General features: G+C 41.8%; 1 long non-coding RNA gene across 1 annotated transcript; it reads right to left on the bottom strand.

Annotated features, from left to right (window-relative positions):
* Window positions 1–2,282: 2,282 nt before the first annotated feature.
* Window positions 2,283–8,346, bottom strand: LOC109560110 (uncharacterized). The gene is made up of 4 exons (XR_002180868.2): window positions 6,949–8,346; window positions 6,233–6,303; window positions 4,994–5,110; window positions 2,283–2,750 (listed from the first exon to the last, which is right to left on the bottom strand). It is a non-coding gene; the product is annotated as an uncharacterized lncRNA (long non-coding RNA).
* Between the last annotated feature and the right edge of the window lie 14,329 nt (window positions 8,347–22,675).

Below are 22,675 nucleotides of genomic sequence, written 5' to 3'. Positions count from 1 at the left end.
GAGCAGCCGCCCCTCCTCAGATGGCTGGCTGAGGCTCATGAGGTCCCACTTCCAAACTTATATGTTTTAATAAATTCCAACTTCTTCTGTTTCTCCAGACCTATGAAGGGTATTGGGAAGGGCCAGTTTTTTGAAGTTGCTACCTCCAGTATGCCTCCGTGTTCTTATTTGCAGTTCAACTGTTTAATAATAGAGCCAGTAGCAATACATAGAACAGTCATTATTATGGCGGTCATCATCTTATTTACTGAACAGGAGAGTAATGTAACTTTCTTTTATCTTAAAACATTTGAGTTTACTTTACCCTTAACTGACATGAAGGGTATATGGGATTTCGGTGTTCATTTAGTTTACTGACTTTAATCAGAAGGAAAGATTTTGCCACTAAAGCTTAACTCGCAGCCAAATTCACCCTCCCACCATGCCTCCAAATACGGCCTCTATTCCATCCCCTTGTTAGGGGATGCCAGTGGTTATGGTGGGGGCGGAGAGGCGAACTAAAACCGGAAGAAGTTTGAAAGGTCGAATGAGGGACGACGGGGTTTCAGTCACTTATACATAAACCTTGATGAAACCAGCACCTTTTGGGCTAAACAAAGGACATCCATAACCTTTGCCTCATTATACAGTAGGCATTATGCATTATTAAACTTGAAGATTTCAGGCTTATTTTTATAGCATCCCAAGACTCTCAGAAACCATGATTATTCAAAGAAAGCTTCTAGGTGTGGTAACATCATAGGGGAGTGTGATCTATCTCGAGTTTCGATGCCACTGAGAAGGGAGTCAAGATTGGTGGGTGCTGAAACAGGTAACCTAATTCTGACGCTGACCTACACCTTTCGTTTTGTATCTTCAGGCCTGTTTAGGGAAGGAGGCCTTTATAGAGAGAGGCATCTTGGGGCCTAGAAACAGGAAAGCTAGGAACACATGAGATCTGCTCTGGAAACAGAAGAGCAGATAGGAATCCTCCGTGTCCCTGGGTCTTCGAACTACAGGGGAAGGCTGTGAAGGGACAATGTGCACTAAAATATTATAAAGGTGGTAGAAGGGGTTATGTGGGAAAGTTTTGTACTGTCTCAATATTGCTGTGAACTTAAAATTACTTAAAAAAATGGTCTTTCCAAAAATGGTATGTTTTTTAAATTTTGCAATTTTCTTAGTCTGATCATATTTTTTTTTAAATCAAAATTCTATCCTACAATGAATAATGATAAAATTCTGAAATGAGAAGTAGCCTCACTGCTTGTTTTCAGGGAAGTAAGGAAGTGGATGCTGGAGAGACTGTATATGTATCTGTCTCAGTATGTAGCTACAATTACCAAGGCTAGTAAGCACCAGAGAAGATGCTAACACTGTTAAAAAGGCTGGTGAAGGAGGCAGCAATCCATGGGCCTCAGGGAAGAAATGAAAGCAAGAAAATCCAGCCTGCCCTTGAGGATTCAATGGTCAGGAAGCCCTGACAGTATGAAAGCATTCTATTCAACTGGAAATTAAAAACAAGCTTAAACTTTACACTGAAATTCAGTGATTTTCTTTTAACTAATTTTCATCTGTGAAGAGATTTAAAATTTTAGCAGTTTCACAGATTAGTTAAAACATTTGATTAAAAAAAAAAATCCTATCCTGTTTCAGTGAACCATATGCTCTGTGAAGTTTTTACAAAAAAAATCCAGAAATGTTTCCATCAAAGGCTTTCCACTGTCAAATGCAATCCAATCTACTATTAACTTACCATGCTTTGGCTGGCCTTCGGAGTTATCATTTTTTATTATATAATATGCACACCTATCACAATTTATCAAACTCTCAGCTTGATAAGGTTATGATCTATGAAGTTTCCTGGGAAACTGGGTTGCTCTGTCTGGCTGTTACTTTTGCACTAATACTACTACTTCCTTGGAATGAATAATTTTGTCACATCTGGTGTTTCTTTTGCACTGTTTTGTTAAATTACCCAGTGCCTTTAACGCAGAAACCCAAAGAAGAAATGATTGTCTGTATTTTGTTCCTTCAATGTTTAGAAAAGAATGGGAGATAATATATTCTATGAAGATTGCCCCAAGTTTAGTATAAGATAATAATATCAATGGCTTAATTATATATTTATTAATAAATGATCTTGAAGCCAAGATTTCTTTTGAATTGTAAAAATAAAGGCCTATATTTGGGTGTATATCTATAAAGAATAAATTTGTTGAATAAAGAATTTTCATAGATTGTTTTTAGAAACAAAGCAAATTCACATCCTTTATTTAAAACACCACATAGAATAAAAATAAAGAAAGAATGTCCATTAGTTCTATACAGTTGAAGACTCTATGAATCCTTTTTCACACTAGCAAGAGGAAACACTATTTTTAAGAATATATACACTTGAAATTCTCGGTGGTCTAGAGTGATATCTAGCGGCTCAACATAAACAATGGCTTTGCTAATGAGGAGACCTTGATGGTCCTGTGGTAGGCTTTACAATCCTCCCTGATAAATCTATAGGCATCTCAGAAGTAGATATTTGCTAACCCAAGGAACAAGAAGATACAAGGCTACTCCCTATTTATCGAGGGACTTCTCTGGTGGTTCAGTTATTAGGAATCCACTGTCCAATGCAGGGGACACGTGTCCAGTCCCTGGCCCAGGAACTAAGATTCTGCACGCCGTGGGGCAGCGCAGCCTGTGCACCACAAGCCGAGAGAGGCCCACGGCCGCAGTGGAAGAGGCTGCGCACTGCAGCAGAGAGCCGACACAGCCTGAAAGAAAACAGTGATTCTTAAAAGTTATTGAGAGCCATCCGTGTGTTCGACCCTAGGTGCTTGGAATAAAGGTGAGTAACACAGAGTCCCCACCCACAAACAACTCCCTAGCTAGCTGTGGGACCAGGTATAAATGCAAATTGCAACATACAGTATGATATGTGCTTTAATAGAGGTAGAGTCACTGTGTTATGGTATCAGAGGAGAATAAAGGGATTATGCTGGGGGTGGTGATGAAAGGGGTGCTTATGGAACGCTGCTAAAGAAGAAATGATGCTTGAGGTGGACTTTATTGGCAGAAGGAGAGAGAGAGAGAAGAGAAAGAGAAGTAGGTGAGGAGATGGGTAAGGAGGGAAGCAGGAGAGAAGGAGGAAGGGAGGAAAGCTGAAGTTAACGCAGACCCAGGGAGAGATATGCTAACAAGGACACAGAGACTGAAGTAGGCATGTAAGTTAAAAAAAAAAAAAAAAAAAAAACCAGAGCAAAACAGAAAGATCCAGAAATCCCAGTTAAATAGAGTCAGGAGACCAGAAGGGGGTGCTCTCATGCCCTGGGACAACAGCAGAGCCCAAAAGGAATAAGACAGGCTGCTCTTCCTGGCAACAATCACCATCGCTCACTATTAGAAAAATGCAAATAAAAACTACGGTGAGGTATCGGCTTGCACCAGTCAGAATGACCATCATCAAAAAAATGTACAAACAATAAATGCTGGAGAGGGTGTGGAGAAAAGGGAGACCTCCTCCACTGTTGGTGGGAATGTAAACTGAATGTTCTCTGTGGAGAACAGTGTGGAGGTTCCCTGAAAACTACCAGACCTACCATATGACTCAGCAATTCCACTCCTAGTCATATATCCAGAGAAATCCAGAATTCAAAAGGATGCATGCACCCTGATGCTCACTGCAGCGCTGTTTACAGAGGAACATGGAAGCCACGTAGATGTCCACAGACAGGATGGATACAGAAGATGCAGTACCCATATACAGTGGAATAGTACTCGGCCACAAAAAAAGAATGAAACAATGCTATTTACAGAGACACGGATGGAGCTGGAGATGGTCATACAGAGCGAAGTAAGTTAGAAAAACAAATACTGCATAATATTGCTTATATGTGGGATCTAGAAAAATGGTATCGATGACCTCATCTGCAAAGCAGAAATGGAAACATAGGCATAAAGAACAAATCGATGATTATCAAGGGGGGACAGAGTGGGGATGGGATGAATTGGGAGACTGGGATTGACTAATTAATAACAGCCCAGGGAACTCTGCTCAGTGCTCTGTGGTGACCTAAATGCAAAGGAAACCTAAAAAAGAGTGGATATATGTATATGTACAACTGATTCACTTTCCTGTATAGCAAAAACCAACATAACGTTGTGAAGCAATTATACTCCAATAAGAGTTAATTTAAAAAATATACTGAACTCAGTCAATTTCTCTCAACGTCTAAAGGCAATGAAGGATGGTGCTGTATTTGTCTGCATTGTTTTGTATCATTTAAGTCAAATGGCCTTCTTGGTTAAAGAATAATGCCAACGAGTATAATTTTTTAAGAGTATGGACCCAATTCCTGGCTGTACCTCTTAGTTTTGCTTTTTACAGCCATAGACTTCCCCTTTCACTATCTCTGTTGCAAAAATACGCACTATCTGTCACAAAGAGACAAGGACAAAGTGAATAAATGCATCAGTACAAGTCAGTCATTCCTACAGATTAAAAAAAAGTGTATTTATTAAAGATGGAAGGAAATGCTATCCCTAGAGCCGTACATGCTAAGTTGTTCAGTGGTGTCTGACTCTTTGTGACCCCTGGACTGTAGTCTGCCAGACTCCTCTGTCCATGGGGTTTTACAGATAAGAATACTGAAGTGGGTTGCCATTTCCTCTTCAAAGGGATCTTTCTGACCCAGGGATCGAATCTGCATCTTCTGCATCTCCTGCAGTGGCAGGCAGATTCTTTACCACTGAGCCACCTTGCAAGCTCTATCCTTAGAGATACTTAAGGTCAAATTTGCCGAAGTGTGGAAAACAAAATGTAGGAAATTTCCATGAATATGTTGGCCGGGCAAGGGTCTAAGCACTTCCACATAACATTCTCTCTTCACTGCTGCTGGGGTAAGACGACTCTAAGTCTGGTTTGCTTTCTCACGGATCCCGGTGTGATCTGTGGAAATTTGCTTCACCTGGCTGTCTTTTTTCCCTTTCCTCTGAGAGTTTAGAAAATGACACTTACTTGGTGGGACTTAATGTTTATAACCACTTCAAGATTTTGAAGAGAAAACGATGAAAGATGAAAAAAGTACTGTTCCTTGTACTCGTTGGTCAACAAACATTGAAATCTGGAAATAAACTACAAACCAGGTTTAATATGTTAAAGTTTGCATTTAAAACTCTAAATTAAAACATTTACTGTGTTTACATTTAATTCAGTTTGACTGTATGCAAGTTCATTCCATGTGTGTTTATTGAGGAGCTATGATGAACTTCAGAAAACTAAAAATCCGGGACCTGTAGAAATTGTCTCACTAGCCATATTGGAGGGCAAAGGGTTTCCTCTGCTTGAAGGACAGAAAGAAATCTCCCTGTCTGCTTCAGCAATCCTATCACACAGATGTGAAGTCCAGCAGGAAAACTGGAAGACAACACAATCAATCCATCAGCAAATATTTCTGAGCTCCTAGTAGGGTGCAGACACAGTTTTAGATGCTGGAGAACTGGGACTGAAATGAAATCCTTGTCTGGAATGAAACTATAGATGGAACCATGTTCCCTCTCAGCCTTATTTCACAGTTCTGTCAAAATGAATGATATCATTTCTACTTTCACAGTAATATGTGTATGTGTGCTAAGTTACTTCAGTTGTGTCTAACTGCTTGCAGTCCTACGGACTGTATCCCACCAGGCTCCTCTGTCCATGGGATTCTCCAGGCAAGAATACTGGAGTGGGTTGCCGTGCCTTTTGCCAGGGGATCTTCCCAACCCAGGGATCGAACTCGCGTCTCTAATGTCTCCTGCACTGGCAGGCGAGTTCTTTAGCACTAATACCACCTGGGAAGCCCCTTGGTAAGATGGTGAATGGGAGAGCACCCTGAGTCAAAAATTGATTAACCACTACTAATAACAAAAACAGAAATAAACCAAGCGCCTCCTGGATTCCAGCACAGTGTTAAGTCTCAGCAGCATACATCACAGTTTTTCATAATAGCCTTTTCTTTTTCATATTCGAGGAACCAGAGGCTTAGAAAGCCACAGAAAGCAGCTAGTGGGCGGCAGAACAGGGACACAAACCTAGGCCTGTCTTGATTCCAAACATTTATGAGGAGTAATGAAATCCAGTCAGCTGACCATAAGCTCTCAAACTCAATGGTGGCCATTTTCCTGTCTGATTGCTCAGTTATTGCTGGCTGCCTTGCAAGTAATTAGCAATTTTCTAGTAAATTTCTCACTTTTGTGGGAAGTCCATTGCACTGACCTTCAATGAAAAGCTATTTCCTTCTAAAAACTCTCAGCAAGGCACCTGCATTTCCATCCAGAAAGGACCATCTTGGGGAGCAAGGGAAGGATTAAAGCAAAGATTTATTAAGCAGTTATTCATTTAAAATTTGTATAAAAAAACAGGCATTTAAAAAACATCTTTTATTTCTCAGGGAAACTTCAAAAGAGGAGAATATCAAGGTTCAGAAAAGACAAATGATCTACCCAAGGCTGTGCAGAAAATAGCAGAGATGGGGTTTGAATCCACACCAGACTCCTGCCTCTCTCTGCTCCCTATCTGCCTCTGGTAAACGTATACCTCCGGGATCTCACTTGGTCAAATACTTCATGACCCAAATAAACAATGACAACCACCACTGCTGCAACAGACCACGAATACGTAAAATAGGTCTCTGCTCAAATATGACAGGAAGTAGCCAGCCTTTCCCTTGTGCGCTTGTGTTCACTCACTCTTTACGACCCTGTGGACTGTAGCCCACAAGGCTCCTCTGTCCATGGGATTTTCCAGGTAAGAATACTGCAGCAATTTCCTGCTGCAGGGGATCTTCCCGATCCAGAGATTGAACCCGTGTCTCCTGCGTCTCCTGCATTGACAGGTGGATTCTTTACCACTGAGCTACCTGGGAAGCCCTAGCCTCTCTCTACCCTCCCCTCCCCTACCCCTATAGTTTTATTTTCCTTCATTGCACTTACCACCTTCTGACAGGACGTAGGGTTATTTGTCTTCATTGTCTGTCCTGCATCCTGGAATATGAGCTTCTAGAGAGAAGGGCACCCCACTCCAGTACTCTTGCCTGGAAAATCCCATGGACGGAGGAGCCTGGTAGGCTGCAGTCCATGGGGTCCCTAGGAATCAGACACGACTGAGGGACTTCACTTTCACTTTTCACTTCCATGCATTGGAGGAGGAAATGGCAACCCACTCCAGTATTCCTACCTGGAGAATCCCAGGGATGGGGGAGCCTGGTGGGCTGCCGTCTATGGGGTCACACAGAGTCGGACACGACTGAAGCGACTTAGCAGCAGCAGCAGCAGACAGAATTCATCTCAGCTGATGCGTCGATTTCCATCTCTCTCATGCCTAGAACAGTGTCTGAAATAAAAAATAAACATCTATTAAACAAGCTCATTAAAGTAAGATTTTAAAGGCAGTTCAGTTCAGTTCAGTCGCTCAGTCATGTCTGACTCTCTGCGACCCCATGAATTGCAGCACGCCAGGCCTCCCTGTCCATCACCAACTCCCGGAGTTCACTCAGACTCACGTCCATTGAGTCAGTGATGCCATCCAGCCATCTCATCCTCTGTCGTCCCCTTCTCCTCCTGCCCCCAATCCCTCCCAGCATCAGAGTCTTTTCCAATGAGTCAACTCTTCGCATGAGGTGGCCAAAGTGCTGGAGTTTCGGCTTCAGCATCATTCCCTCCAAAGAAATCCCAGGGCTGATCTCCTTCAGAATGGACTGGTTGGATCTCCTTGCAGTCCAAGGGACTCTCAAGAGTCTTCTCCAACACCACAGTTCAAAAGCATCAATTCTTCAGCACTCAGCCTTCTTCACAGTCCAATTCTCACATCCATACATGACCACAGGAAAAACCATAGCCTTGACTAGACGAACCTTTGTTGGCAAAGTAATGTCTCTGCTTTTGAATATGCTATCTAGGTTGGTCATAACTTTCCTTCCAAGGAGTAAGTGTCTTTTAATTTCATGGCTGCAGTCACCATCTGCAGTGATTTTGGAGCCCAAAACAATAAAGTCTGACACTATTTCCACTGTTTCCCCATCTATTTCCCATGAAGTGATGGGACCGGATGCCATGATCTTCGTTTTCTGAAGGTTGAGCTTTAAGCCAACTTTTTCACTCTCCTCTTTCACTTTCATCAAGAGGCTTTTTAGTTCCTCTTCACTTTCTGCCATAAGGGTGGTGTTTAAAGGCAGGGTAGATAGCAAACTTGTGACAGTTGACAGCACTTATGTTTTAGTCTCAAAAATATCACTTTGGTGCAAAACATGCAGCAATTTGAATTAAAATTTTGTTTCTTAAGTTAAAAGTGACTCCCAACTTAAGAAATCATTACTCATTATCTAAAATTTGGCTTCAGGGTAAGGCTTCATTCAAGAACCTTATCAGCATGGTTTATTTTACTTTTTAAGGCATTTTGAGTAGCACTTTTGACATTTTGTCATTTGTAAATGTAAATGTATCTATTTTAAATATTATTACCTTCCTGATGCCTAAGGGCAAAACAGACATTTTAGTTTATCTTGTGAAGATATAAAGTTAGACAGAGGGTGGAAAAACTGATGAAAAATGAAAGATCAGAAGAGAGACAACTACATTACAAAAATGAAAAAGCATTAGTTTTGTCTATGAAAAAACCCAAACAAATTAGCTACAGGTATAATAAATAGTCATTATTACAATCATTTCAAAATCCAGATAAAGAACATTTTTATTAACTGTTTGATACACCTCTTTCCCCCTACATTATTTAGTTGAATTCTCTTTGATTTCCTCTTTATATGACAGTAACTTTGTAATATTATTTTTTCCAGGAAACTTTCAGTTCAGTTCAGTTCAGTTCAGTTGCTCAGTCGTGTCTGACTCTTTGCAACCCCATGAATCGCAGCACGCCAGGCCTCCCTGTCCATCACCAACTCCTGGAGTTTACTCAGACTCACGTCCATCGAGTCAGTGATGCCATCCAGCCATCTCATCTTCTGTCGTCCCCTTCTCCTCCTGCCCCCAATCCCTCCCAGCATCAGAGTCTTTTCCAATGAGTCAACTCTACTTTAGCAATATTAAATTAATAGTTTTTATTATTAATAATTGGCTTGCAATATAACCTCGTTGCCTCCCCAGACAGCCATTTTGCTTTTTTGCATTTCTTTTCCATGGGGATGGTCTTGATCCCTGTCTCCTGTACAATGTCACGAACCTCTGTCCATAGTTCATTAGGCACTCTATCTATCAGATCTAGTCCCTTAAATCTATTTCTCACCTCCACTGTATAATCATAAGGGATTTGATTTAGGCCATACCTGAATGGTCTAGTGGTTTTCCCTACTTTCTTCAATTTCAGTCTGAACTTGGTAATCAGGAGTTCATGATCTGAGCCATAGTCAGCTCCTGGTCTTGTTTTTGTTGACTGTATAGAGCTTCTCCATCTTTGGCTGCAAAGAATATAATCAATCTGATTTCGGTGTTGGCCATCTGGTGATGTCCATGTGTAGAGTCTTCTCTTGTGTTGTTAGAAGAGGGTGTTTGCTATGACCAGTGCATTTTCTTGGCAAAACTCTGTTAGTCTTTGCCCTGCTTCATTCCGTATTCCAAGGCCAAATTTGCCTGTTACTCCAGGTGTTTCTTGACTTCCTACTTTTGCATCCAGTCCCCTATAGTGAAAAGGACATCTTTTTTGGGTGTTAGTTCTAAAAGGTCTTGTAGGTCTTCATAGAACCATTCAACTTCAGCTTCTTCAGCATTACTGGTTGGGGCATAGACTTGGATTACTGTGATATTGAATGGTTTGCCTTGGAAATGAACAGAGATCATTCCATCGTTTTTGAGATTGCATCCAAGTACTGCATTTTGGACTCTTTTGTTGACCATGATGGCTACTCCATTTCTTCTGAGGGATTCCTGCCCATAGTAGTAGATATAATGGTCATCTGAGTTAAATTCACCCATTCCAGTCCATGTTAGTTCACTGATTCCTAGAATGTTGCCGTTCACTCTTGCCATCTCCTGTTTGACCACTTCCAATTTGCCTTGATTCATGGACCTAACATTCCAGGTTCCTATGCAATATTGCTCTTTACAGCATTGGACCTTGCTTCTATCACCAGTCACATCCACAGCTGGGTATTGTTTTTGCTTTGGCTCCATCCCTTCATTCTTTATGGAGTTATTTCTCCACTGATCTCCAGTAGCTATTGGGCACCTACTGACCTGGAGAGTTCCTCTTTCAGTATCCTATCTTTTTGCCTTTTCATACTGTTTATGGGGTTCTCAAGGCAAGAATACTGAAGTGGTTTGCCATTCCCTTCTCTAGTGGACCACATTCTGTCAGACCTCTCCACCGATGGCATCACTGACTCGATGGACGTGAGTCTGAGTGAACTCCAGGAGTTGGTGATGGATAGGGAGGCCTGGAGTGCTGTGATTCATGGGGTCGCAAAGAGTCAGACACAACTGAGTGACTGAACTGAACTGAACTGATAACCTCATTGCAGGTTTGTGCCCAGAAACAGAGGAATTCTGATAAGTTCTGTTTTTCATAATAGCAAAAACAGAAAACCCACATGGTGCATTTATAATTGTGTGTGGTGACTGCAGCCATGAAATTAAAAGACACTTACTCCTTGGAAGGAAAGTTATGGCCAACCTAGATAGCATATTCAAAAGCAGAGACATTACTTTGTCAACAAAGGTCCATCTAGTCAAGGCTATGGTTTTTCCTGTGGTCATGTATGGATGTGAGAGTTGGACTGTGAAGAAAGTTGAACGCCAAAGAATTGATGCTTTTTAACTGTGGTGTTGGAGAAGACTCTTGAGAGTCCCTTGGACTGCAAGGAGATCCAACTGGTCCGTTCTGAAGGAGATCAGCCTTGGAATTTCTTTGGAAGGAATGATGCTAAAGCTGAAACTCCAGTACTTTGGCCACCTCATGCGAAGAGTTGACTCATTGGAAAAGACTCTGATGCTGGGAAGGATTGCGGGCAGGAGGAGAAGGGGACAGCAGAGGATGAGATGGCTGGATGGCATCACTGACTCGATGGACGTGAGTCTGAGTGAACTCTGGGGGTTGGTGATGGACAGGGAGGCCTGGCGTGCTGTGATTCATGGGGTCGCAAAGAGTCGGACACGACTGAAGGACTCATCTATCTGATCTGATCTGTGCTGTATCATCTAGCACATTCCTGAAAGGGGACAGCTTCGCATTTGACTAGGGATCATTTAGAAATTAACTCTTCACTGACAATTTTTATGTTTAGCTACTGAAAAAGTTTCCAGGCGAATCTGTAGGTGCTGTACAATGTCAACCTATGTTTCTCCTCTACTACCCAAACTTAACGGTGTCAGCACCTTAGAACGGTTGATGTTACAGTAAGACCTCTGGCCCTGTCCTTCAGTGTTTCCACACCAGGCAGACTGGCCTAAGACATGGGGGAGTGTGCCTGGGAGCTGTTCATTCCCATGCTGGTGCAGCTGGGAACAGCTTGATGTAAACATGACCGAGAACCACATAGATATATTCCATCAAAACCAAGCTGAACAAAGCTCCCACTCATCTTCCCCTTAGCTGGATTTCAGTAATGTTCCATCACTACATGGAGGGGGAGTTGGAGTGAAAAGATATCACAGTCTTAACTGAATTCAGATCAAGTATTTCACTCTGGCAGATTTTACAAAGGCATATGAACATGTGAGTTAATTGTTGGTGTTCCTTCCAGGACTTTGGAAGGGATCTTGGAAGGGAGGGTCCTGAGTTCCAGCTTCATTAACTTCATGTTAGACTCTCTAGTAATGGGTTCACATCTACTACACTTCAGCTACATTAACCTCTATCTTTCTCTCTCTCTTTATTTTTATTTTTTATTTTTGCACTGACCAGGCATATTTTTGCTCTTCCTCCCACTCTTCCTGCCTTTCAAATAACTGTTCCTTTACTCTTTGTGTCTCAGCTCAGGGAAGCCTTTTCTGGTCTCCTGTGTATCATCCCATTACTCTGCCATGCCACTCTTCCTCTCTTTTTAGCTCTCATTTCTGTCTGAAGCTATTTTGTTTACTTTTCTCTTGTTTACTTACTTACTTGTCTTTTGTTTACTTACTTACTTGTCTCCAGTAAAATGCAGGTGCAAGAGAGCAGGAATTTTGCCCAAGATGCTTACAGCTACACCACCTAAACCTAGAAGAGGATCTGGCCTTATTCATTCAAATGATTTTTGAATGAATGAACAAACTATAAGCTCAAAAGTGCATAAATATCTTTTTAATTAGCTCAAGAATATAAAAACAACTCCAGTCCTCCAGTTCACCAGGTTGGAAAGCCAATCTCAGGTATTATTAGGGCCTCTTTCTCCTTGGAATTTGTAAAGGTGATAGGGCTGCCCTGGTGACTCAGACAGTAAAGAATCTGCCTGCAATACAGGAGACCCAAGTTTGATCCCTCAGCCAGGAAGATACACTGGAGAAGGGAATGGCTACCCACTCCAGTATTCTTGCCTAGAGAATTCCATAGTTAGAGGAGCCTGCTTGGGCTACAGTCCATGGGGTAGCAAAGAGCTGGATATGACTGAGCAAATAACACTTAGAATTTAACAGAGGAGCAGGTTATCAGTCACTGCCTTCTCTGATCATTGAGCTGTCTATGGTCTTGGTGTCAAGATTAGGACATAGACAGGTACAGACAGAAGACCATGAGAAGATGCTTGCAGAAGACAGCCATCTCTAAGCAAGCAGACAGGCCTTAGAAGGCTCTGCTGAAACCTTGATTTCAGCCTTCAAGCCTCCAGAACTGTGAGAAAATAAATGCCTGTTCTTGAAGCCACTCGGTCTGTGGTGCTTTACAATAGAGTCCTAGTAAAGTACTCCCTGAGGCCATAAGGCTGGGCGACACAGCAACTCTGGGCCTTGTGTGAAAGCAGGAGTTGCTAGTGTGCATCTCTTTAGTTCTGCAACCCTGCATGATGGGACTTCAAGTCACCAGCCATAGCAACAGTGGTGGTTTCTCCCCAGACCACATTCAGCAAGAGCGGGCACATAGAAGCTCAGGGAAAATGCCTTTAGGAGGGCCTGGAGTGGCTTTCACACGACTCCTTATTGCCTCCACTGGAATGTTGCAGAGCCCAACACCACCTGCTCACATGGTATTTCACACACGTGCATTCCAGGAAACAACACAAACACTCAAGGGGCAGTAGGCCCTAGCGGGGTCAGCAGATGATGAATTAGTAATTCTGCAGGAGTCAGGGAGTTGCATAACTGCTAAACATGAGTTAACAAATGTTTATGCATCATATCGATTATGTGTATACCTAATAACGGTAACTAATTCCGACCAGCATGTTTCCTCCAGAGGTTAAGAACAATCATTTGAAAAGATCTTACTGTCTTTGTCTGGGATATTAATTTCTTCTCAGATACATAATCTTATGTCTAATTGTTGTCAGTCATTTTTTTGCAGGGAGAAAAATAAAGCAACAATACCAAAATGCATTGTTTCAAAGCTCTAAAATTTAACACTGATTTTGGAGGGTATAATTTAGTGACAGTTCCAAATAATGATTGTACCTGTGGAAAAATGATGTTGTTTGTTTAAAAATATAGAAGCTATAAGGTAAATCTCATTTTTGAGAATTCATTGACATTACCTTACGTTTTTTCCTTAAAAATTATCTTTTTATTTTTTTCTGTTTCAGATAATCCAGTACTATCTGAAATGCAAAAAAGGGAGATTTATTAGCAAAACCATAAAGTAGCAAAATGATATAGTCAGCAGACATCATGAGTCATAGTATTTCATTCCTTAATGGTACAGTCAAATGCCCTCCAGTGTTTCAGAAAATTCAAATGCCTAAAACTATCTTTTCTAATATGTTTAACTCCATCTTCATTGTCCTAAAGTATACACACACAAGCATACACACACACCATTTTTACAATGTATGGTTTTTGAAAATGAAACTTTTAATATGCATTTATCCTACAAGGATTTTCATCCATGTGGTTTCATTTGGTGATTCATTCAAATTTAATTCACATAAATATATAGTTAGTTACCCAGTCATGTCTGACTTTCTGCGACCCCATGGACTATAGCCTGCCAGGCTCCTCTGTCCATGGAATTCTCCAACCCTCTGGAGTGGGTTGCCATTTTCTTCTCCAAGGGATCTTCCCAATGCAGGTATTGGATCTGGGTCTCCTGCACTGTAGGCAGATTCTTTACCAATGAGCTACCAGGGAAGCTCTGGTAACATAAATATATTAGCTAATGTTGCAAGATGCCTGCTACTTTTTTTAAAAGTCCCTTTAATAATCACCAAGTCCTGGTAGCTCAAAAGGAAAGAAAACTTAAGTTTGGTGTAAATAGTGAAATCGTGGCACATTTTTCCAGTTTTGGTTATTCTAAATTTCACATAATTTTACAATAATGTTGTGAAATAATAAAAAATACATATTAGCCATTGTCCCCAGTTCCTGACACAGAGCTCCTAAAAACCCTTGTCATTTCCTAACTGATAAGAACACTAGGAGTGTCTCTTGTTCTAATATTGGCCTTTGACCTCTGTTCCTCCCACAGAGCTCCTAAAACCCTCGCAATTTTCTGGGTGATGGGAGTGCCTTTGTTTTAAGGAGGTGACATTGGGCGAGCTCCTGTATGGCTCCTGATTGAGGGCTGGTTGCAGGAAAGACCGAACCATGATTAGAAGCTTAGAATTTTCGGTCACGCCCCACATTCTCTTGAGAAGCGAGGGGGCTGAAAGTGGAGTTAATGATTGATCATGTCTATGTGATGTAGCCTCCATAAAATCCCAAAAGGATGGGGCCTGGGAAGCTTCCAGGTAGGGGAACACATGGAGGTGCTAGGAGGGTCGTGCCCCTAGCAGAGGCCGTGAAAGCCCCTGCCCCTTTCCACATACCCTCGCTTCACTACCCATCCCTTCCCTCTGTCCATCTGTATCCTTTATCACATATCCAATAATAAATTGGTAAATGTAAGTAAGTGTTTACCTGAGTTCTGTGAGCCGCTCTAACAAATTAATCAAATCCAAGGAGGGGGATGTCCTTGGAAACTCTGATCTATAGTCAGTTGGTCAGAAGCACAAGCAAGAACATAGGATTGCAACTGGCATCTGCGGGGTGTGTGAGTGAGGGTGGGGGGACAGTCTTGTGGGACTGAGCGCCTTATCTCCTGGTAGATAGTGTCAGAATTTAGTTGAATTCTTGGACACCCTGCTGGTGTCCTGAGATTTGTTTGTTGGTGATGTAGGGGGTCCCCGCCCCACAGACAAACATTGGAATTGTGATCAGAAACCAAAAGAATTGTTTGTTCACAAATAGCTGAGAAAAGAAAAGATAGAAAAAGGCAAAGGAGAAAAGAAAAGACATACCCATTTGAATGCAGAGTTCCAAAGAAGAGCAAGGAGAGATAAGAAAGCCTTCCTCAGTGGTCAATGCAAAGAAATAGAGAAAAGCAATCAAATGGGAAAGACTAGAGATCTCTTCAAGAAAATTAGAGATACCAAAGGAACATTTCATGCAAAGATGGGCACAATAAAAGACAGAAATGGTATGGACTTAACAGAAGCAGAAGATATTAAGAAGAGGTGGCAAGAATATACAGAAGAACTATACAAAAAAGATTTTCATGACCCAGATAACCACGATGGTGTGATCACTCACCTAGAGTCAGGCATCCTGGAATGTGAAGTCAAGTGGGCCTTAGGAAGCATCACCATGAACAAAGCTAGTGGAGGTGATGGAATTCCAGATGAGCTATTTCAAATCCTAAAAGATGATGCTGTTAAAGTGCTGCACTCAATATGCCAGCAAATTTGGAAAACTCAACAGTGGCCATAGGACTGGAAAAGGTCAGTTTTCATTCCAATCCCAAAGAAAGGCAATGCCAAAGAATGTTCAAACTACTGCACAATTGCACTCATCTCACACGCTAGTAAAGTAATGCTCAAAATACTCCAAGCCAGGCTTCAACAGTATGTGAACCGTGAACTTCCAGATGTTCAAGGTGGATTTAGAAAGGTAGGGGAATCAGAGATCAAATTGCCAACATCTGCTGGATCATCAAAAAAGCAAGAGAGTTCCAGAAAAACATCTACTTCAGCTTTATTGGCTATGCCAAAGCCTTTGACTGCTTGGATCACCACAAACTAGAAAATTCTTAAAGAGATTGGAATACTAGACCACCTGACCTGCCTCCTGAGAAATCTGTATGTAGGTCAAGGAGCAACAGTTAGAACTGGACATGGAACAACAGACTGGTTCCAAATCAGAAAAGGAGTATGTCAAGGCTGTATATTGTCACCCTGCTTATTTAACTTATATGCAGAGTACATCATGAGAAACACTGGGCTGGAGGAAGCACAAGCTGGAATCAAGATTGCTGGGAGAAATATCAATAACCTCAGATATGCAGATGACACCACCCTTATGGCAGAAAGCAAAGAACTAAAGAGCCTGTTGATGAAAGTGAAAGAGGAGAGTGAAAAAGTTGGCTTAAAACTCAACATTCAGAAAACGAAGATCATGGCATCCGGTCCCATAACTTCATGGCAAATAGATGGGGAAACAATGGAAAAAGTGACAGACTTTATTTTTTTGGTCTTCAAAATTATGGCAGATGGTGATGGCAGCCATGAAATTTAAAGTTGCTTGCTCCTTGGAAGAAAAGTTATGACCAACCTAGGCAGCATATTAAAAAGTAGAGACATTACTTTGCCAACAAAGGTCCATCTAGTCAGGGCTATGGTTTTTTCAGTAGTTATGTATGGATGTGAGAGTTGGACTATAAAGAAAGCTGAGTGCCTAAGAACTGATGCTTTTGAACTGTGGTGTTGTAGAAGACTTTTGAGAGTCCCTTGGACTGCAAGGAGATCCAACCAGTCCATCCTAAAGGAAATCAGTCCTGAATTTTCATTGGAAGGACTGATGCTGAAGCTGAAACTCCAATACTTTGGCCACCTGATGCGAAGAACTGACTCACTGGAAAAGACTCTGATGCTGGGAAAGATTGAAGGTGGGAGGAGAAGGGGACAACAGAGGATTGATCGGTTGGGTGGCATCACCAATGCGACGGACATGAGTTTGAGTAGGTTCCAGGAGTTGGTGATGGACAAGAAAGCGTGGCATGCTGCAGTCCATGGAGTTGCAAACAGTCGGACATGACTGAACAAGTGAACTGAAGTTCACTGTGATGCTTTATTTTTCTCCAGAATTTAAAATGTTACTATATTATTCATGATAAAGAATAGCTTCTGTTTTTGAATAGTTAGCAAAGGATCATAGACATTAGCTCAAAATATAAAGTTATATTTGAGTGAAAAATTAAATTAGAAAAATAAAAAAGGCATAAATTAGGCATAGGTGACCAACATAAAATGATTGTAGAATAAGTCATTCCTAATAAATATTTTTGTTTCATAATATGTCTTCCTAGTTCTGTTAGGCTCAGAAATCTTAATGTGCTATCCAAATTGGGAAAGATAGTATAAATATTATTAGCTGAATAAAACCCAAATGAATGAATGAATGAAGAGTAGAGCATCTGGTACAGTCTTAAGTAATTTAAATGGTTCAGAAGTAGAGCCAGTCTAAGAAGATCATTTTCAAAACCACTTAAGACACATTTTTCCCTTAAAATATGTATTTTGGTCTTGACATGATTCTTACATCCCAAATAAAATTAAGAGCCAACTTATGTGGTTTTTGACCAGGGCTCTGTTTCCATTCCTCTACTAGTATCTCAGTTTTACCCCACTGGCCTGGGATTTAATTTTACCCTCCTTGCAAGTTACTAAGCTACCCTGTTACTGTTTCCTGGATGCTGAAAGCAGATGTGAGACTCTTGGGTGGAGACAAAGAGCTTCACTACGAGGGTGCAGCAAGCAGCACGAACATGGGTCTGTGGACACCAGTGAATCTTGCCTCAGACTCCACAGGGTTGGTGTGGTATGACCCAGATGGATGCTACACACACAGTAAGTTTGCGCAACGGCTAAGGAAGGCAATGGCACCCCACTCCAGTACTCTTGCCTGGAAAATCCCATGGATGGAGGAGCCTGGTGGGCTGCAGTCCATGGGGTCGCTAAGAGTCAGACACAACTGAGTGACTTAACTTTCACTCTTCACTTTCATACACTGGAGAAGGAAATGGCAACCCACTCCAGTGTTCTTGCCTGGAGAATCCCAGGGACAGGGGAGCCTGGTGGGCTGCCGTCTATGGGGTCGCACAGAGTTGGATACGACTGAATCGACTTAGCAGCAGCAGCAGCAGCAAGGAACACTAAAGTTAAAGAGTCCGTTGCTATTATTTTGTTTTTGGCTAACTATCAGCTAGCTAACTTGCTCTTTGTGCAAGCCTGGGAAATTACCACATTTCTCAAGGCTGCATGCTGCAAACACAACCCTGAGCAATAGCTCAAGAAAAGAAGCATTAGGATCTCGAGTTCCGACACACCTAGAAGGATATAAAGGAGCCTAGTGACCCATGGAGGACTCTCCCACCACCACCTGGTGGATTTTCATCCTCATCCTGGGTTCCACTACTGCTATCGATATCCATGAAGGGTGGACATGGCTCCTGACAGCTGCCTGGAAAAGCCTTGAGCTTCCCTCTGGTTGGATCACATACAAATTAATCACTGGGGCCAGACAACTGTCCTTGACTTAGGCCTAGATTTGCACCCATTCCTGAACTAATCTCTATGTAAAAGAAGAAGATTACTCTTATTACTTAGATCATCCATGCTGGCTGCGGTGGGAGGATCAATTTTACCCAACTTAATAGCTATCAATGGGGAAGAGGCAAAATGTTAGGTGGCAGCCATTACCTACTTTACATGGTCTGTAAATGGTATAATCCAAGAATTCTGCTCTATTTCAGCTTTCGAAAGTCAAATGAAGCGGAGAGAAAGAAAAAAAAAATTAGAACTCATTGGCCTTCTTTTCTATGCCTTTATTCTGGGCTATCATCTATTTTTTCACTGTATTCATAATAATTGAGCACCAATTAGGTGTCAGGAACTGTACTAGACTTGGGGATACAATTCAGAAATGACTCCTAATCTCACAGGTTAATAATCTAGTAAAGGATTCATTTTAAGAGACCATTAGGATGAGATGGAAAAATACAGAGTGATGGTAACCCATAGAGGGAGCCTCTCACCTGGACACTGAGCGGGAGGGTTAGGAAAAGACTCTTGGAGAATATGATATCTAATCTGAAGCCAGAGGATGAACAGAAGTTATCAGGTGAGCTGTGTGTGGGTGAGGACTAGAGAGCTTGGAAGAATGCCTTAGGACATGGAAAAACAGAGCTAGTTAGAGAAACTGACTGTGATCCTGTGTGTCTGAATCATAAAATTCAAGGTGAGAGAAGAGGCAGGAGAAGTGAGGAGTGGGAGGCAGAAAGTGTTATCTATGTAAAGGAAACTTGACTTTTCTAAGAAACCTTAAAGACTTTAAAAAAAGAGGGAAAACAAGGTAGATGTTGCATTTCAGTAATTTCACACTGGCTATATAGAGTGAAAAATGAATTAAGGAGGAAGCAAGGCCAGGACAGAGAGATTAGTTAGAAGATTGCTGAAATCCAGCACAGAGACAGAAGCAATTATACCAGTGAAAATGGGATGAAGGCACAGATTTGTAATCTATTTATTAAAAGAAGTTAGAGCTGTAGGTCTTAATGAGTAATTGGATGCATGAGATGAGAATAAGGAAATATTTAAGGCCTGGAGATAGGATAGCAATGATAAGAACAGATATTTTTAATTCAAGTAGCTGCTGCTGCTGCTGCTGCTAAGTTGCTTCAGTCGTGTCCGACTCTGTGCGACCCCATAGACAGCAGCCCACCAGGCTCCCCCGTCCCTGGGATTCTCCAGGCAAGAACACTGGAGTGGGTTGCCATTTCCTTCTCCAGTGCATGAAAGTGAAAAGTGAAAGTGAAGTCGCTCAGTCATGTCAGACTCTTAGCGACCCCATGGACTGCAGCCTACCAGGCTCCTCCATCCATGGGATTTTCCAGGTAACAGTACTGGCAAAGGTTCAAATCCTAACTCTACATGTAGCTTCTAAGGCTGAGCTAATTACCAGCAAAAAGGAGACACTGATAACTGCCGGGGTCCAGCCCTGGTGGATCCAGGGAATTCGAAGCAGGGACGGTGTCGGCGAGGATCAGGAAACAACTGCTTAATTAAAGGTTAATTAAGGATATAAAGAGTAATAGAATAAGGATAGCTCAGTGAGGAAATTCAGTGGAGAAAAGAGGCTGAAATAAGGATAGCTCAGTGAGGAAATTCAGGGGAGAAAAGAGGCTGAATAATTCAGCCAGAAGGTGAGAGAAAGAACGACATGGGGAGACCAAGTTTCCGTGAACAAGGCCCGCACTTTATTTTCCAAAGTAGTTTTTATACCTTAAGTTATGCATAGAGGATAATGGTGGAAGGGGTAGAGTCATGCAGCAAGCCAGGCTTTCTTCCTGCAAACTTATCATATGCAAAAGTTTAGGTGATTTGCATCATCTTCTGGCCTGGAGGCCTGTTAACATTTTAAGACCCTTTCTTCAGAAAACTTATTTTTCTCTAAAGGTGATTGGTCAGGAGCCACCCTCCAAAAGCATTAGATAAAGTTGCATTCCTACAGAGCAAAGGTGTGGTGGGCTATAACAAGAAAAAGAATTATCTCAAGGGTCCCAGGTTACAAACATTAAAGCTACTACTTAGACCAATTATATTAATCAATACACTGCCAGGGACACAGCAGGTAAGGGATATGGAAACCTAACAGCAAACATTGGCCCAACAAGTGAAAATCCCTTCACCAATACAATTTCTAATCAATCTTTTAACTGCTCAAAGGAATCTGTATTTAGACAGTTTAGAACATCTCATGCCTCTCACAGTTGGGAGGCTCTGAGCAATCACATGTGGCCGGAAAAACCTATTCAGGCAGGCTAGAGGACTTCCAAAGGAGTTTGTAGGTTGAAACACTGTCACACCCAGGAATTATTAACTGGAACTGTAAGCTAACTCTTTTTTCAGAGAGAGGTAGTGGGGGACAGCCCCCTGTAAAGTCAGAGTGGTGTAGGTGAAAGCACAAAGCAGAAAGTAGGCAGACTCTGGTTTGGGGGGTAGATGCTCGAGAATTTCCAGGGGAACCCCTGAGGCTCGATCCCGCCTTTGCGTATGCCAAGCCTCTTTCCTCATGACCTCTGCCACGGGCGGAGCTCGCTCCCAGCAGATAACTACCTAGAAAAGCTGCTTTGAGGATAAAAATGCAAAGAAATAAAATACTCTATGTCAAGTTTCTGACATAGAATAAATAATAAATTATAGCAACATGTCAGTTCCTATTTCTCTGTCTGAAAGAACTGGTTAGATGGAAACACTATTCATTCAATGCAGTCAGGAGTGTGCTGGCTGCAAGTAAGAATAAACTGGACCTCCAGCAGTTTTTAAAAGTAGGGGTTATTTTCCCTGTGCAATAAAGAGAACTGGAGATGGATAGTTATTGGCATTAACTTGGCAGCAGTGGAATCTTTACTGTTACACTTGGCTTTACCTCATGGTCACAACACGGCTGCCCCAGTTCCAGCCTCCAGCATCAGCGTTGAAGGGGCCATGCATAAGAGAAAGGTTATGGGTTAGTTAATTATCCTGAGATGGGGGACATAGGAGGAGAAGACAGAAGTTTGAGAATAAATAACAAACTTGATTTTGAATATATGGAGTTTTAAGTTTCTGTGATATATTCACATAGAAAGAGGTTTATTAGGCAGTTGGATACACAGGCCTGGAGTTAAGGAAAGATATCTGGGATTGAGGGGGAAGGTTAGGTTCTGGGGGGTGAATGAGAGAACCCATAGCAATGGTATACAGTGAGAAAACACAAGGACCGGGACACGGCCCTGGCACAGAACACCAACATTAGTGGCTGAGTAGAAGCCAAGAAATGCCAAAAGTGAGACAGGAGTGTTTAGGGAGGCAAGAGCAGAGCCAAGAGCATGCTGTGTCCTGGAAGCCTAAAAGAGAAAACAGTTTAGGAGGACGTGGTCAGTAAGAGCAAGGGCTACAGAAAAGCAAGAAGGTAATAAGTAACCTTGCTGAGAGTTTTTCCTGTTGTGGGGACAGAAGCTAGACTGGAGTAGGTGAGGAGTGGAAGAGAGGAGGAGACAGAAAGAACAAGCATAAAAAAAGTTCTTTTCTTTCTCTTTTGTTCTCAGAGTTCCTATTTTAGGATGTCAGTACTTGCAAAATTCTTTTTTTTAAAAGAAAGATGTTGGTAAAGTCAATTTACCTTTCCAAAGAGAAGCAAACTTGGAATGAGAGTCTGGTCCTCAGGACCTTCGGAGGGTCTCTTCCGGCGCCAACGGTTTCTGATTACATGGTCTTTCTTACTCCAGGGATGAGACACAAATAAAATCATTTGGCATGTTTAGGTTCTGGGAGCAGAGCTGTGTAAATGTTCATTGTATGATGCTTCCGAGTAATGAAAAAGGCAGAGACTGGAAGTCAGCGGTCTGGTGGCACATGTAATGCTCACTTTCCCAGGCTCTCCTTTATTTAGTGTGTTTTTATATGGAATGTCATGGAAAATAAAAGTGTTATGGGAAAATAAAAACGTTCCATTTGGACAGTTTTTGGTAGGTCATATTCAGATTCAAAACATTAAACTATTTTGAGCCACA

The sequence above is a fragment of the Bos indicus genome, chromosome 6, assembly GCF_029378745.1.
Source record: "Bos indicus isolate NIAB-ARS_2022 breed Sahiwal x Tharparkar chromosome 6, NIAB-ARS_B.indTharparkar_mat_pri_1.0, whole genome shotgun sequence".
Classification (NCBI taxonomy): domain Eukaryota; kingdom Metazoa; phylum Chordata; class Mammalia; order Artiodactyla; family Bovidae; genus Bos; species Bos indicus.
Note: the sequence above shows the minus strand (reverse complement) of the source record. Positions and strands in the feature narration are given on the sequence as shown.